This window comes from Symphalangus syndactylus, chromosome X (assembly GCF_028878055.3).
Source record: "Symphalangus syndactylus isolate Jambi chromosome X, NHGRI_mSymSyn1-v2.1_pri, whole genome shotgun sequence".
NCBI classification, from domain to species: domain Eukaryota; kingdom Metazoa; phylum Chordata; class Mammalia; order Primates; family Hylobatidae; genus Symphalangus; species Symphalangus syndactylus.
Genome location: NC_072447.2, coordinates 157412908 through 157428968, shown reverse-complemented (window position 1 = coordinate 157428968; position 16061 = coordinate 157412908). Strand labels below are relative to the sequence as shown.

The following is a 16061-nucleotide window of genomic DNA, read 5'->3' as shown; positions in this document are numbered from 1 at the left end:
CAATGAGACTGTTTGCTGTAGTAGGTTCCCAGATACATTCCAGGATGTCTGGGTTCTCAAGGACACCTGCTCCTTGGCTGGGCACCATGGCCTTGGTTCACCGCCAAGGCTTGAAGTTTCAAGCCATTGGACATACACTCTAAGTAACATGGTGGGGGACCCACCACACTACAACTTTTCCCTCATTTCATGTAAAATTCAGTAGTTTTTAGTATATTCATAGAGTTGTGCAACTATCACCAAGATCAATTTACAAACTTTCTACCACTTTCAAAAGAAACCCTGTACCCATTTGTTTTGACAACCGCCAGCTAAATTGAGGTTCCAGTACCAGAGCAGCTAGCAACCCTGCCCAAACTCTGCAGCTTTGAAGAGCTCATTTATTAGCTCTAATAGGTTTTTTTTGTGTGTGCATGCATTCTTTAGGGTTCTCCGTACATAATATCAAGCCATTTGCAAATAGATACAGTTTTACGTCTCCTTTCCAATTTGGGTGCCTTCCCCCGCCCTCAACTGCCCTGGCTAGAATCTCTAGTACAATATTAAAGTGGCAGGAAAGAACATCCTTGTCTTGATTCTGATCTTATGCAGAAATAATTCAGTCTTTCACCATTAAGTATATTAGCTGTGGGTTATTCATATATGGCCTTTATCAGGTTTGGGAAGTTCCTTCCTCTTTGTAGTTTGTTGAGTGTTTTTCTCATGAAAATGTGTTGGCTTATGTCAAATGCTTATCCTGCACCTGTTGAGATGATCATGTAGTTTTAGTCCTTTATTCATTTAATCTGGTGTATTATATCGATTGATTCTTGTATGTTGAACTGTCCTTGCACTCTTAGGAAAATTTTCACATGGTAATGGGGCCATATTCTTTTTATATGTTGCTGGATTAGGTTTCCTAGGATTTTGTTGAGGAATTTTATATCTATATTCATAAAGAATATTGGTGTCTAGTTTTCTTTCCATATGATGTCTTTGTCTGGTTTTGGTATCAGGGTAGTATTGTTCTCATAGAATGAGTTGAGAAGTATTTCCTCTTCTGTTTTTGAAGAGCTTGTAAAGAACTGGTGTTAATTCTGAACTGGTATATGAATTCAAAAGTTTGGTAGAATTCACCAGTGAAGCCATCTGGTCCTGGGCTTTTACTGGTGGAAAGTTTTAAAACCAGTAATTCAATCTCTTTACTTCTCATAAGTTTATTCAGATTTTTTGTTTATTGGTAGGTCAGTTTTGGTGGTTTTTGTTTTTCTAAAAATTTGTCTACTTCATCTATATTATCTAATTTATTGTAATATAATGGTTCATACTTTTCCCCAATCATCCTTTTCATTGTTAAAAATTTTTATTTTTAATTTTTGTGGACAGGTGTATATATTTATGGGGTACATGAGCTGTTTTGATACAGGTGTGCAACACATAATAATCACATCATGGAAATGGGGCATCAATCCTGTCAAGTATTTATTATTTGTGTTACAAACAATCCAATTATACTCTAGTTGTTTTTAAATGTACAATTAAATTAGTATTTACTATAGTCATATTGTGGTACTATCAAATTCTAGGTCTTATTCACTCTTTCTAACTATATTTATTTTTACCTGTTAACCATCCCCATCTCCCCTCCACCCACTCCCAACTACCTTTCCGAGCCTCTGGTAACCATCCTTCTACCCTCTATCTCCATGAGTTCAATTGTTTTGGTTTTTAGATCCCACAAATAAGTGAGAACATGCCATGTTTGTCTCTCTGTGACTGGCTTATCTCACTCAACATAATGATCTCAAGTTCCATCCATGTTGTTGCAAATGACTGAATCTCATTCTTTTTTATGGCTGAATAGTACTTCATTGTGTATATGTACCACATTTTCTTTATCCATTCTTCTTTTGATGGACCCTTCGGTTGCTACCAAATCTTAGCTATTGTGAACAGTGCTGCAACAATATCTCTTTGGGAGTGCAGATAGCTCCTTAATATACTGATTTTCTTTATTTTGGGTATATACCCAGCAGTGGGATTGCTGGATTGTGTGAGCTGTATTTTTAGTTTATTGAGGAACCTCCAAACTGATCTCCATAGTGGCTGTAACTAATTTACAGTCCCACCAACAGTGTAAAAGGGTTCCTTCTTCTTCAGATCCTCGCCAGCATATTATTGCGTCTTTTGGATAAAATTCATTTTAAGTGGGATGAGATGATATCTCATTGCGGTTTTGATTTGCATTTCTCTGGCGATCAATGTTGAGCACCTTTTCATATGCCTGTTTGCCATTTGTATATCTTCTTTTGAGACATGTCTATTCAAATCTTTTGCCCACTTTAAAATCAGATTATTAGATACTTTCCTATATAGTTGTCTGAACTCCTTATATACTCTGGTTATTAATCCCTTGTCAAATGGGTAGTTTGCAAATATTTTCTCCCATTCTGTGGGTTGTCTCTTTATTGTTTCCTTTGCTATGCAGAAGCTTTTTAACTTGATGTGATCCCATCTGTCCATTTCTGCTTTGGTTGCCTGTGCTTGTGGGGTATTACTCAAGAAATTTTTGCCCAAACCAATGTCCTGGAGAGTTTCCCCAATGTTTTATGACAGTAGTTTCATAGTTTGAGGTCTTAGATTTAAGTATTTAATCAATTTTGATCTTATTTTTGTATATGGTGAGAGATAGGGGGTCTAGGTTCATTCTTCTACATATGGATATTCAGTTTTCCACACACATTTTATTGAAGAGATTGTCTTTTCCACAATGTATGTCCTTGGAACCTTTGTTAAAAATGAGTTTACTGTAGGTGTGTGGATTTGGTTCTGGGTTCTCTATTCTGTTCCATTGATCTATGTGTCTGTTTTTATGCCAGCTCCATGCTGTTTTGGTTACTGTCGCTCTGTAGTATAACTTGAAGTCAGGTAATGTGATTCCTCCAGTTTTGTTCTTTTCCTTAGGATAGCATTGGCTATTCTGGGTCTTTTGCAGTTCCATATAAATTTTAGAATAGTTTTTTTCTATTTCTGTGAAGAGGGTCATTGATATTTTTATAGGGCTTGCACTGAATCTATACATTGCTTTGGGTAATATGGACAATTTAACAATATTCATTCTTCCAGTCCATGAACATGGAATCTCTCCATTTTTTGTATCCTCTTGTATTTTCTTCACCAGTGTTTTATAGTTTTCACCGTAGAGATCTTTCACTTATTGGATTAATTCCTAGGTATTTAGTTTTATTTGTGACTATTGTAAATGGAATTACCTTTATTTTTTCAGATTGTTCACTGTTGGCATATAGAAATGCTACTGATTTCTGTAAGCTGACTTTGTACCCTGCAATGTTACTGAATTTATCAGTTCTAATAGTTTTTTGGTGGAGTCTAGGTTTTCCCAAATATAAGATCATATCATCTGCAAACAAGTATAATTTGACTTCTTCCTAATTTGGATGCTCTTTATTTATTTCTCGTCTGATTGCTCTAGCTAGGAATTCCAGTACTATGTTGAATAATAGTAGTGAAAGTGGGCATCCTTGTCGTGTTCCACATCTTAGAGGAAAGGCTTTTAGTTTTTCCCTATTCAGTATGATACTAGCTGTGGGTCCGTCATATATGGTTTTTGGGGAATGTTCCTTCTGTCCCCAATTTTTGAGTTTGTTTAAATGATGAAGGGATGTTGCATTTTATCAAATGCTTTTTCAGCATCAGTTGAAATGATCATGTGGTTTTTGTCCTTCATCCTGTTGATATGATGTACCCCATTACTTGATTTGCATATGTTGAACCATCCTTGCATTCCTGGGATAAATCTCACTTGGTCATGATAAATGATCTTTTTAATGTATTGTTGAATTCAGTTTCTCAGTATTTTATTGAGGATTCTTGCATCAATATTCATCAGAGATACTGGCCTATAGTTTTCTTAATGTATCTTTGTCTGGTTTTGGTATCAGGGTAATAACCCAGAGATTAGAATAAAAAATCTTAGAAATTTACCTGATGCTCTGTTCTACTGTGGTTCAGCTGGCACTCAAACCACAAGATGAAGTACTTCCCACTCTTCCCTCCCCCTTCCACAGGCAGAGGTGCCTCTCCCTGTGGCTACGATCAACACTGTCCCTTGGGGGGCTCTTCCAGGCCACTTCCAACATTCACTTAAAGCCCCAGGGCTCTTCATTCAGCTTGTGGTGAATGCTGCCAGGTCTGGGACCCACCCTTCAGGGCAGGGGGCTCCCCTCTGGCCCAGAGCAGGTCCAGAAATGCTGTCAAAGAGCCTCCTCATTGTTCTACCACATTGTAGCTGAGCTGGTACCTAAGGAGCAAGACAAAGTTCCCTTTACTTTTTCCTCTGCTTTTCTCAAACAGGAGTCTCTCATTGTAGCCACCACAGCTGGGAATGTGCTGAGTCTTACTTGAAGACAGCACATCTCAGAGCCCAAGGCCCACAGTATATTCCCTAGGTATTGCTGCTGGTTATTCAAGGCCCAAGGGCTCTTTAGTTAGCAGGTGATGAATCCTGCCAAAACTGGATCCTTCCCTTCAAGACAGTGGGTTCCTTCTTGGCCCAGGGTGTGTCTAGAAATGTTGTCCATGAGCTAGGGCCTGGAATGGCGGCCTCATGACTGCCCAGTGCTCTATCCTACTTTGGCTGAGCTGGTATCCAAGGTGCAAGCCAAAGTCCTCTTTACTCTCCTCTCCTTAAACATTTCCTTGATGCTAGCTGCACTGCTTGGTGTTGAGGGAGGGGTACTGCAAGCACTCTGTTAGGTATGTGTTTCACTAGGTCATGTGCCACCCTAGTCCACAGCTCAGCATTAGGACTCACCTAGGAATTGCAGTCCTTGTGTCCTAGACTGCCTTCCAAATTTACCTAGAACCCCAGAGCACTTTGGCCCATGGTGGCGAGGCCTGCAAAAACTTAAGGTCTGACCACTGGGAAGGGCAATTCCCCTCTAGTTAGGTCTGGTCCATATGCTCCCTACCTGCAAAGGCATGGTCGCTACCAGGGGATGGAGGAGGGGTGCTGTCTGTGAGTCAAGACTGTCTCTCCTATCCTATTCAATGACTCTCAGAAATAAGTTAAAACCAGGTACTGTGATTGCTTACCTGATTTTTGGTTCTTGTGGTGATGCTTTTGTGTGTGCAGATAATTGTTAAAATTTCGTGTTTCTGTAGGGGGAGGGAGGATGAACAGCATAGGCTTCTATTCTGCCATCTTGCTTTGCCCCTTTGGATATAATTCCCATTTTCTTTTTGTAAGGTTTGTAGTATTGTCTCCTATTTCATTCCCAATTTTAGAAATTTGAATCTTTTATTCATAGTCAGTCTAGCTATAGGATTGTCAGTTTTGTTGATCTTTTCAGCAAACCCACTTTTGGTTTTATTGATTTTTCTCTATCGTTTTCCTGTTCCGTCATTTGTCACCACCCTAACCTTTATTATATCCTTCCCTCTGCTAGCTTTGGGTTTAATTTGCTTTTTTTCAGTTCCTTAAGCTGAGAAGTTGGGTTATTAATTTGAAATCCTTTCTCTTTTTTACTGTAGGCATTTATAGATATAAATTTCCCCCTAAGCGCTGCTTTTATTGCATAAGTTTTGGTTTGTTATGTTTTTATTTTCATTTATCTCAAAGTATTTTCTATTTTCCCTTATGATTTGTTCTTTGACCCAACGGGTATTTAGGAATTTGTTGTTTAATTTCCATAACTTGGTGAATTTCTCAAATTTCTTTGTTATTGATTTCTAATTTTATTCCATTGTGGAGAGAGAACATACACTGTATAATTTCAGTCCTTTAAATTTATTGAAACTTGTTTTGTGGCCTAACATATAATCTAACTTAGATAATTCTTCATGTTTAGTTGAAGAGTATGTATATTCTGCTGCTATTGTTGGATTAAGTGTCTTATAAGTTGTCTGTCAGGTCTTCTTGGTTGATAGTTATTCAGTTCTTCTATTTCCTTGTTTATCATCTACCTAGTTGTTCTATCCACTATTGAAAGTGGTGTACTGAAGTCTCTAACAGTCATTGTTGAATTTTCTATTTCTGCTTTGATGCTGTCAGGTTTTGCTTCATGTATCTTGGGCTCTGTTGTTATGTGCCTATATGCTTATATCATCTTCCTAGTGGATTGACCATTGTAACTTTATAAAATGCCCCTATTTGTCTCTAACATTTAAAAAAATCTATTTTGTCTGATATTAGTTTAGCTGTTCCAGCTGTTATGGTTGCTGTTTGCATGATATATCTTTTCCCATCATCTTATTTGTATCTTTGAATTTAAAGTCTATATCTTGTGAACAGCATATAATAGGATTTTTTTGTGTATTCTAATAATCTCACTCATTCATTTATATCTAATTACTGATAAGTGATGATTTATGCCATCATTTTGCCCTTTGTTTTCTATATGCCTGTCTTTTGATCTTCTATTTCTCCATTACTGCCTTCTTTTGTGTTATATATTTTCTAGTACACCATCTTAATTCTCGTTTCTTTACTATATTTTTGAATTATTTCCTTAGTGGTTGCCCTGGTGATTACAATTAACATCTTAACTTAAAATCATCTGGTTTTAATGAATACCAATTTAATTTCAACTGTATTAAAAAAATTTGCTCCAACATGGCTCTATTCTCTTCTCCTCTCTTTTGGGCTATTATTGTCATACATATTATATATTTTTTACATTATATGCCCATCAACACGTCCTAGAATTATTGCTTTATGCAGCTGTCTTCTAAACTAAGTAGAAGAAAAAAGCGTCACAAAAATACAACATACCATCTCTTATATTTGTCTATGTAGTTACCTTTACCAATGATATTTATTTCTTTAAGTGAATCTGAGTTACAGTCTACTATTCTTTCATTTCAGCCTGAATAACTCTCTCTAGTATTTCTTCTAAGATAGGTCTGCAATGGCAGTCTCTTGTTTTTCTTTCTGGGAATGTCATTATTTTTTCTTTTTTTTTATTCAATCCAACAGATCCACTGGTAAGGAGATGTCATTATTTTACTTCATTTTTGTAGGATAGTTTTGCTGGACATATAATTCTTCATTGACACTTTTTTTTCAGCACTTTGAATATGTCATCCCACTGCCTTCTGGCCTCTATGATTTCTGACAACAATTTGGCTGTCAATATTATTGACATTCAATTGTATGTGATAAGTCGTTTCTCTTGCTGCTTCCAAGATTCTGTCATTGGCTTTAGACATTCTGACTATGAAGGGTCTAGGTGTGGGTTTATCCCATTCAAAATACTTAGAGTTTCTTGAATATGTAGATTCATAGCTTTCATCAAATCTGGGGAGTTTTTGGCCATTACTTCTTTATGCCCCTTCTTCTTTCTTTAGCTACAACTCCCATTGTGGGTGCATTGTTATGCTTGGTGGTGTCCCACAGGTCTCTGAGGATCTGTTTTTCTCCATTCTTTTTTCTTTTTGATACTTGGGTCTCTGATAATTGACCTACCTTCAAGTTTACTGATTCTTTCTTCTGCCGGCTCAAATCTGCTGTTAAGTCTCTCTCATGAATTATTCATTTCAGTTATTATAGTTTTTAGCTCCTGAATTTCTATTTTGTTCCTTTTAAAAATTTTATCTTTGTTATCTCTATTTGGCGAGATATCATTTTCCTGATTTAATTCGTTATTCATGGTTTCCTTTTGCTCTTTGAGCATATTTACAACTGTTGATTTAAATCGTCTAGTAAGTGCAAGACCTGGGTTTTGTCTGGGACAGTTTTTATAAACTTTTTTTTTCCTGTCAGTGGGCTGTACTTTGTTTCCTTGAATGCCTCATAATTTTTTGTTTAAAACTGGACATTTTGATGTTATAATGTGGTGGCTCTGGAAATCAGATGTCCCTCTCCCCAGGGTTTGCTGCTGTTGTTGTTTAGTGAATCATGAAATCATGCTACTGCCACCGGATAGGAGAGTAAGCTACTATCTAAAATTATAAATTATGAAACCTATACAACATAATAAATTTTTAGAATTATGTTAAATGAAGAAATCCACATGCAAAACTATAAGATGCATTAATACTAGAAATGAATAACAGAAATAAGAAAGAGAAAACCAAAAGGACTACCAAAAATGATAGTTATTTTGAGGAAATTATAGGTTTCTCTTCACATTTTTCAAGTTTCCTTTATTATATTACTTTTGTGATTTTAAAAATTGGACATTTTAATTTTGTATTAAGAAAGTAATACATACTCATTGTAGAAATTCAAAAAACAATTTACAGAAGAGTTCAAAGTGAAAAATAAGACTCCCCCCTGGCCTTAAGCTCAGTCACCAGAGGTAATGAGCTAATTAGCATTTTCTCATGTAGCCTTTCAGACATTGTATATTATATGTAGATTTTAAAAAGTAACTTGTTATAAACTTACCAAAAAGTTGGAGGAATAGTACAAAGAACTCCCATGTTCACTTCATCCAGATTGTTCAATTGATAACACTTCACATTTCTGCAGCGTGCATGCGTGCAGGTGTGTACCACCATTATCAAATGGCTTTTTCTTAACCATTTGAGACCAAGTTGCAGACATGTTCCATCACTCCTAAACACTCCAGTGTACAATTCTCAAAAACAAAGACACTCTTGTACATAACTACCACATTGTCAAAAAAAGGCCAAGCCCAAGAGTGATTCATTTGGCTTCTAAAGTAATGACATGTCCTTTTAAGATTCAGTTTGTTATCTACATAGACAGCAAGAGGAAGATGGGCCAAAGGTGCCAGCTCCCCATGTCCTTGTTCCCTGCACCAAACAGGACTTCTGAAACAAGGCCTGCATGTCTGCTGCACCAGTTATGGGACACCCCCTTGCTGAGGAGCCCCTTTTAGACTGCAGCTAGCAGTTTTATATTCTGTAGCTATACCCTGAGTGGGGCAGGGCAGATAGCCTCAGACCTCAACAGTACTCAGATGAGAAACTGTCTGTCTCAGTGACAGCCTCCCAGGAGAGATTAGGTTAGAGATAGCCTTGAAACAGCACCTCACCAGCCTCCCATCCTCTTGTGTTCTGGGAGGATCATGATACATCCCGCCAAGACTCAGATAAGTTGCAATTCAAGCCTAGCTTGCATAGATATATGCATACCAGGTCACAAGGGCACCATGGCAGATCCACTCTCTACAGCTCCATCCCTCACTTTTCAAATAGCTAGCTAAGAATTCTCAGGAGCATAGGCCACCCCATCAAGTGTACTCTAATTAATTGTGCTTATAGGGGCCTTAACCAAATACATTCTGATTTTTTTGGCAACATATACAAGAATGATTCTCTAATTAGGCCCACTTGGAGGATACACTGCAGCTAGGCTCCCCAGCTGGAGCCAAGCCAGTTAAATATTTCATTAACCCAGGTGCAGTAAGGGATGCTGACAGTTGCACATATCCTGCCTTGACTGACCAGCAGGAAGTCCTGGGTAATGTGTTATTGTCCCATTACCATGTACATTAGAGATAATACACCAGTTTGTGTGTGGCAAGCTAGTATAGGTAGCTTCTTATTCACATAAGAAGTTGTAGTGACCTCAGCAGTGCCATTGTGTTGAGTTGGGATCGGGTCCAATTCTATTAAGCTCTTGTACAAAAGAGTTTTGTTAGTTTCCAGAAAGTTAATCTCATTCTATCGTTTTGAATGGAGGCTGTTAACTACTTGAGTCAGCAGTTCCTGGGAAGTTTCTGAGAGTCCTTAGATTAAGATTTGCTGGCCAGCCATTGAGTTGAAAGTGGTGGTGGCAGTCTGGGCTAAATTTTCCAGAGGCTCTGCAGACAAGTAGCTGAGATGTTAGCAGCCCCTCCTCTGCCTTTACAGAGTTTCAAGTGTGCTCTCTCCACCAGTCAGGACTGTTGCCCTCCTTTCACAGCCATGTGATTGATGTTGCCAGTCCTTACAGCAGTCACTTCACCCTTTTCCAGTCCTTTCCTTGTCTTACCTACACCTTGCTCCTAAATTGTGTATTAGTCCATTTTTGCATTGCTACAAAAGAATACCTGAGGGTGGGTAATTTATAAAGAGGTTTAAATGGCTCACAGTTCTGCAGGCTGTACAGGAAACATGGCATCAGCATCTGCATCTGATGAAGGCCTCAGGAGGCTTACAATCATGGTGGAAGGCAAAGGGGGAACTGGTGCCTGCTGCCTGGGAAGCACAGATCTGATGAGTGTGTGGATTCCAGTGATACTCACCCTCAGGCTCCTGGGTCTTGTGCCATCTGCTGCTGTAATGTTTGTCTCACAGAGGCTGAAACATGATCATCCAGTCATCTTGCTGAAAACTTCCTAAGTCTAGTCAAAGATTTAGACATCCAGATACAGGAAACTCAGAGATCCCCAAATATATACAATTCAAACTGTATAAGGAGTTGGATCTTTTTTCTTTTTAAACGAAAGCAGACATTACAATAACCAATAGCTGTTGCAGACCAGGAGCTCATTTTATCTCCTTCGCAGGGAGCTTAGGGAGCACAGGTCAGAGCAGAAGAGGCCAGCCTGCAAGGTCAGCTGGAGCTGCAGGAAAGTTTCTTCTTTTGTGTGTCTTTTAAAAAAATAAAGTTTTATGGATACATAATTTATATACAACACAATTCACCCATTTAAAGTGAATAATTTAATGACTTTTAATATAGTCATGGAGCTGTACAACCATCACTGCAGTCAACTTAGAATATTTTCATCACCTCAAAAAGAAACCTCATCCCTCTTAGCTATCAACCCTCTATCCCTGCTCCTTCCTACCCCTCATTCCTTTTTATGGCCAAATAATATTCCATTAAAGAATAGACTGCATTTTGTTTACCCATTCATTGGTTGATAGACATTTGGGTTGTCTAGTTTTTGTTTAAATTTCTGTCTTCAGTTCTGTGGGATATACACCTAGAAATGCAATTGCTAGGTCTTATGGTAATTCTGTGTTTAACTTTTGGAGGAGCCATCAGCCAGTTTTCCAAATTGACTACACCATTTTATATTACTACCTGTAGTGTACAAGAGTTCCAATTTCTCCACACCCTCACCAACACTTGTTATTCTCTTACATTTTTATTCTGGTTAGTATAAAGTCATATCTCATGATTTTTATTTCTCTGGTGACTAGTAACGTCAAGCATCTTTTCATGTGCTTCTTCACAATTCGTAGGTCTTCTTTGGAAAATTCTATTTAGGTCTTTTGCCCATTTTTGAATTGTGCTGTTTGGTTTTTGTTGTTTTCAGTGTTCATTATATATTTTGCATACTAGACTCTTACACGTAGGATTTGCAAATATTTTCTGCCATTGTCCTGAGTTTTCACTTTTTGATCATGTCTTTGGATGCACAAAATTTTCTAACTTTCATAAATTCCAATTTATCTATTTTTATTTGTTGCTTGTACTTTTGGTGTCATATCTAAGAATCCACTGCAAAAACCAAGATCGTAAAGATTTACTACTGTTTTCTTATAAAGTTTTTATTGTTTAAGCTCTTGAATTTAAGTCTTCAATATGTTTTGAGTTAATATTCATTTATCGTGTGGGGTCTCAGTCCAACTTCATTATTTTGCACGTGGATATCCACTTGTCCATTCACCAGTTGTTGAAAATCAGTTGACTGTAGATGTGTGGGCTTATTTCTGGACTCTCAATTCAATTCCATTTTTAGTGGAGGATTTGAAAATCAGCATCTTGGTGCTAGGTGTGCTCATAGCCACTGGGTGTCACTTCTAGTCCCTCTTGGTGGATGGAGCTGAGAAAGATATGTACATATACACATACCTTTCTCAGCTCTGATATATATATATATATATATGGTTTCTGTGTGTGTGTATATATATATGTGTGTATATATATATATGGTTTCTGTGTGTGTGTATATATATATGTGTGTATATATATATATGGTTTCTGTGTGTGTGTATATATATATGTGTGTGTATATATGTGCGTATGTATATATGTATGTGTGTGTGTATATATATTTCCTTTGAACAAGAGTTCATATTAATGAACTCTTTTCCAATTTTAATCCAATACCATGAGATTCATTTTACCCTTCCTCCTTTCCATGCTTTTTTTTTTTTTTTTTTGAGACAGAGTCTGGCTCTGTCGCCCAGGCTGGAGTGCAGTGGTGTGATCTTGGTTCACTGCAGCTCTGCCTCCTGGGTTCACGCTATTCTCCTGCCTCAGCCTCCCAAGTAGCTGAGACTAAAGGCGCCCGCCACCATGCCTGGCTAACTTTTTTTTTGTTTTGTATTTTTAGTAGAGATGGGGTTTCAGCGTGTTGGCCAGGATGGTCTCAATCTCCTGACCTCGTGATCCACCCGTCTCGGCCTCCCAAAGTGCTGGGATTACAGGCGTGAGCCACTGCGCCTGGCCTTTCCATGTTTTCAAATAATTTTTCTGACATTTTCCTCAACAGATTTACTTCTTCGCTCAATCAACTTAGTTATTTGCTTAATGTAGCACATTGCTGGCTGCCTCCTCACCCTGAGGGCACTGGCACAACATGGCTTCCACTGGATCTCTCCCCCTGCCCCTCCACCCGACCATGGAGCCACAAAGCTGGAAACTCTGACACCTCCACGCAGTAATCCCAGCCTGCTTCCTCAGCCATCAGGCACTTTGACACCTCCATGTACCTGCTCCTCAGCCAACATGCTTATCCTACAAATTACTCAGATTACTAGGTTAGAAAAAGAATTTCAAATTGCTATAATTTATCAATATAAATAGTTTAGAAGGTGATGGAGAGAGATGTTAAGAATGTCTATTTGGTTTCTGGTTTGTGCAAATGGATGTTACATTCACTATTCACTGAGGTAAGAAATGTTAGAAGGGAATATAGTTTATTGATTTCAGATTTAGATATATTAATTTTTATGTGCCATTAAGACAGCCAAGTGGAGGCCAGGCACGGTGGCTCGTGCCTGTAATCCTAGCACTTTGGGAGGCCGAGGCAGGTGGATTGCTTGAGCCCAGTAGCCTCTTCAAAAAAAATACAAAAAAAAAAGCCAGGCATGGTGGTGCGTGCCTGTAGTCCCAGCTACTTGGGAGGCTGAGGTCAGGAGGTCGAGGCTTCAGTGAGCCATGATCATGCCACTGCGCTCTAGCCTGGGCAACAGAGTGAGACCCTGTCTCAAAAAAAAATATTTAAAAATTTAAAAACACAGCCAAGTGAAATGTCCAGTAGGTCTGGAGTTCAGATACAGATTTGTGTGTCAACTGCATATAGGTAAGCAAAGATAGAGAAGTCTATGAATGAATTTGAGAAGGAACAGCTAGAGACGAAAAGAATAGCAGGAAGGATAGCCAGAGAAGAAAATAAGAGAAGCCAAAAAGGAAGTAGATTTCAAGGAGAAGTGACCAAGTCTGTCAATACTGAGAGGTTCATTAAGGACGGGAAAAGCAACTATTGACTTTCACTGCATGGAGATCACTGGTGACTTTGGCAGGAGTAGTTTCAATGAAGTGCTGTGGGCAGAGGTCACACGGCAATGAGTTGAAATTATAGGAGATAAGAAAACAGAGAGAACAAGTATGTACAGTTACTATGAGAGTCTTGGATGTGATTGAAAATAGAGAATCTAGTGTTCATAAGGGGATACAGGGTTGTGTAAACGTAAGCCAGATTGGTGCAGCTGGGAAAATAATGACACATCCTGTTCACACCACTGTTTCTTGTGATGCTCAACACTTTTAAAGACTGGACACTGAGCTAAAAGAAACCTTGGTGGTCAACTACTCTAATCTCATTCTATACCTAAAGAAAATGAAACCCAGAAAGGGAAAAGGACTTGTGCTAAAGGTTGGCCTATAAAAATATTCCAATCGTTTTATTCCCCTCAAATTTTCTAGCACCCTTTTCTTATTTCATAAAATAGGTACCATACATCCCAGTTCCTTACTTAAAACTTACAACTTTTCATTTTGCAATAATTATATACTTATAGGAAGTTGCAAAAATAGTACAGAGTTTCATGTATCCGTTACCCAGTTTCCTCCAGTGGTACGGTTTTGTAACTATAGCACAACTTCGTATCCAAGACATTGACAATGATATTATACTGCTATCTAGACTACAGACTTTATTCAGTATCACCAGATTTTACATGCATTCATTTGTGTGTATGTAGGTCCATACAACTTCAGCACAGGTAAAGATTCATGTGCTTAAGCTCATAATCAAATGTGATAATCAACATCATAATCATCATAATCATATAGAACTGTTCCATCAGCACAAAGGAACTCCTTGAGTCATCCCTTTATAGTCATACATACCCCACACCTCCTCCAGTCCCTATCCCTGGCAACCATTAATCTGTTCTTCATTTCAATAATTTTGTCACCTCAAGAATGCTATATAAATGCAATCATACAGTATGTGACCATTTGAGACTGGCTTTTTTTGTTCACCATAATATCCCTGAGGTACAACCAAGTTCTTGTATCAACAGTTAGCTCCTTTTCATTCCAGAGTAGTATTCCAAGTTATGGATGGTTTGTTTAACCATGTACCTGTTGTAGGACATCTGGGTTGTTTCCAGTTTGGGGCTATTACAAATAAAGCTCCTATGAATATTTGGGTACAAGTACAATATAGGGTTTCGTTTCTCTGGAATGAATGTCCAGGAGCACAACTGCTGGGTCTTATATTTAACTTGATTAAAAAATTATGTTTAACTTGATAAGAAATTGATAAACTCTTTTCCAGAGTGGCTGTACCATTTTACATTCCTGTCAGCAATGTATAAAATATCCAGTTTGTATCCTCATTAGTATTTGGTATTTTCACTATGTTTTCTTTAGCCATTCAGATAAGTAAGCCACAGCCTCACTGTGGTTTTGCATTCCCTGATGACTTACGGAGTTTAACAGCTTTTCATATGCTTACTTGCCATCTATAGATCCTCTTCAGTGAAACATCTATTCATGTCTTTTGCCCATTTTCTAATTGGACTGTTTGTTTTTATTGTTGAGTTTTTGTGGCCTTTTTTTTTTTTGAGACAAGGCCTCACTCTGTTATACAGGTTGGAGTGTGGTGGTGTGATCATAGCTCACTGCAGCCTCAAACTCCTGGGCTCAAGTGATCCTCCTGCCTCCCTAGTAGCTGGGACTACTGGTGTGTGTCATGGTGCCCAGCTAATTTTTAAAAAAATTTTTTTTGTACAGACAAGAGTCTCACTGTGTTGCCCAGGCTGGTCTGGAACCCCTAACCTCAAGCACTCCTCCCATCTTGGCCTCCCAAAGTGGTGAGATTACAAGCATGAGCTACCATGCCTGACTTCACTTGAGTTTTTAGCACACTTTATGTATTCCAAATTGATCAGATATATGGTTTGCAAATTCATCTCAATCTGTAGCTTATCTTTTCCTCTTCTTAAATCACAAGTTTTTAAATTTTGGAGAAGTCCAATATATCAGTTTTTGTCTTTTATGGATGTGCTTTTGGGGCAAAGTCCAAGAACTTGTCACCTAGCTCAAGATCCTGAAGATTTTTCTCCTGTGGCTTTTTTCAAAGTTATATAGTTTTATGTATCACATTTAAGTCCGTTATACATTTTGAGTTAAATTTTACATAAGATGTGAGGTTTAAGTAGAGGTTCTTTTTTCTCCTCGCTATGGGTATCTAACTGCTCCAGCATAATTTGTCAGAAAGGCTATTCTTCCTCCATTGAATTGCTTTTGCACTTTTTCAAAATCAGTTGAGCATATTTATATGGGTTTATTTCTGGGTTCTCTCATCTGTTCCATTTATCTATGTGTCTGTTCCTCTGCCAATACCATCTATCTTGATTACTATAGCTTTATAGTAAGTCTTGAAGTCAGGTAAAGTGAGTCCTCCAAGTTTTTCTTCTTCAAAATTGATTTAGCTTAAGTAACTTTACACTGGATATTTTCATCTTTCCTATAGGGAAAGAAAAAGAATAGAGAAGAACAGTGGCTGTGGGAAATTAGGGACAATATAGTATATACATTCCATATGCTCAAGGCTAGTGGTTTTCAAATGTTAGTATGCCCCAGAATCAGCTAAGTAGTTCATGCAGATTTCTGGGTTTTATCCCCAGAGATAGAATAT

At 38.0% G+C, this 16061-nt stretch overlaps 2 protein-coding genes across 6 annotated transcripts in view; one reads left to right on the top strand and one right to left on the bottom strand.

The window, feature by feature from the left end:
• Window positions 1-16061, top strand: part of MTCP1 (mature T cell proliferation 1) — an 85393-nt gene that overhangs the window by 12789 nt on the left and 56543 nt on the right. The gene's annotated exons all lie outside the window — the stretch shown is intronic.
• The window catches only part of BRCC3 (BRCA1/BRCA2-containing complex subunit 3), a 51815-nt gene continuing 49795 nt past the window's right edge, over window positions 14042-16061 (bottom strand). For all 5 annotated transcript variants that reach the window (XM_055269182.2, XM_055269183.2, XM_055269180.2 and 2 more), the window contains one exon: window positions 14042-15890. The gene's annotated coding sequence lies outside the window, so the exon portion shown is untranslated. The remainder of the gene's footprint in view (window positions 15891-16061) is intronic.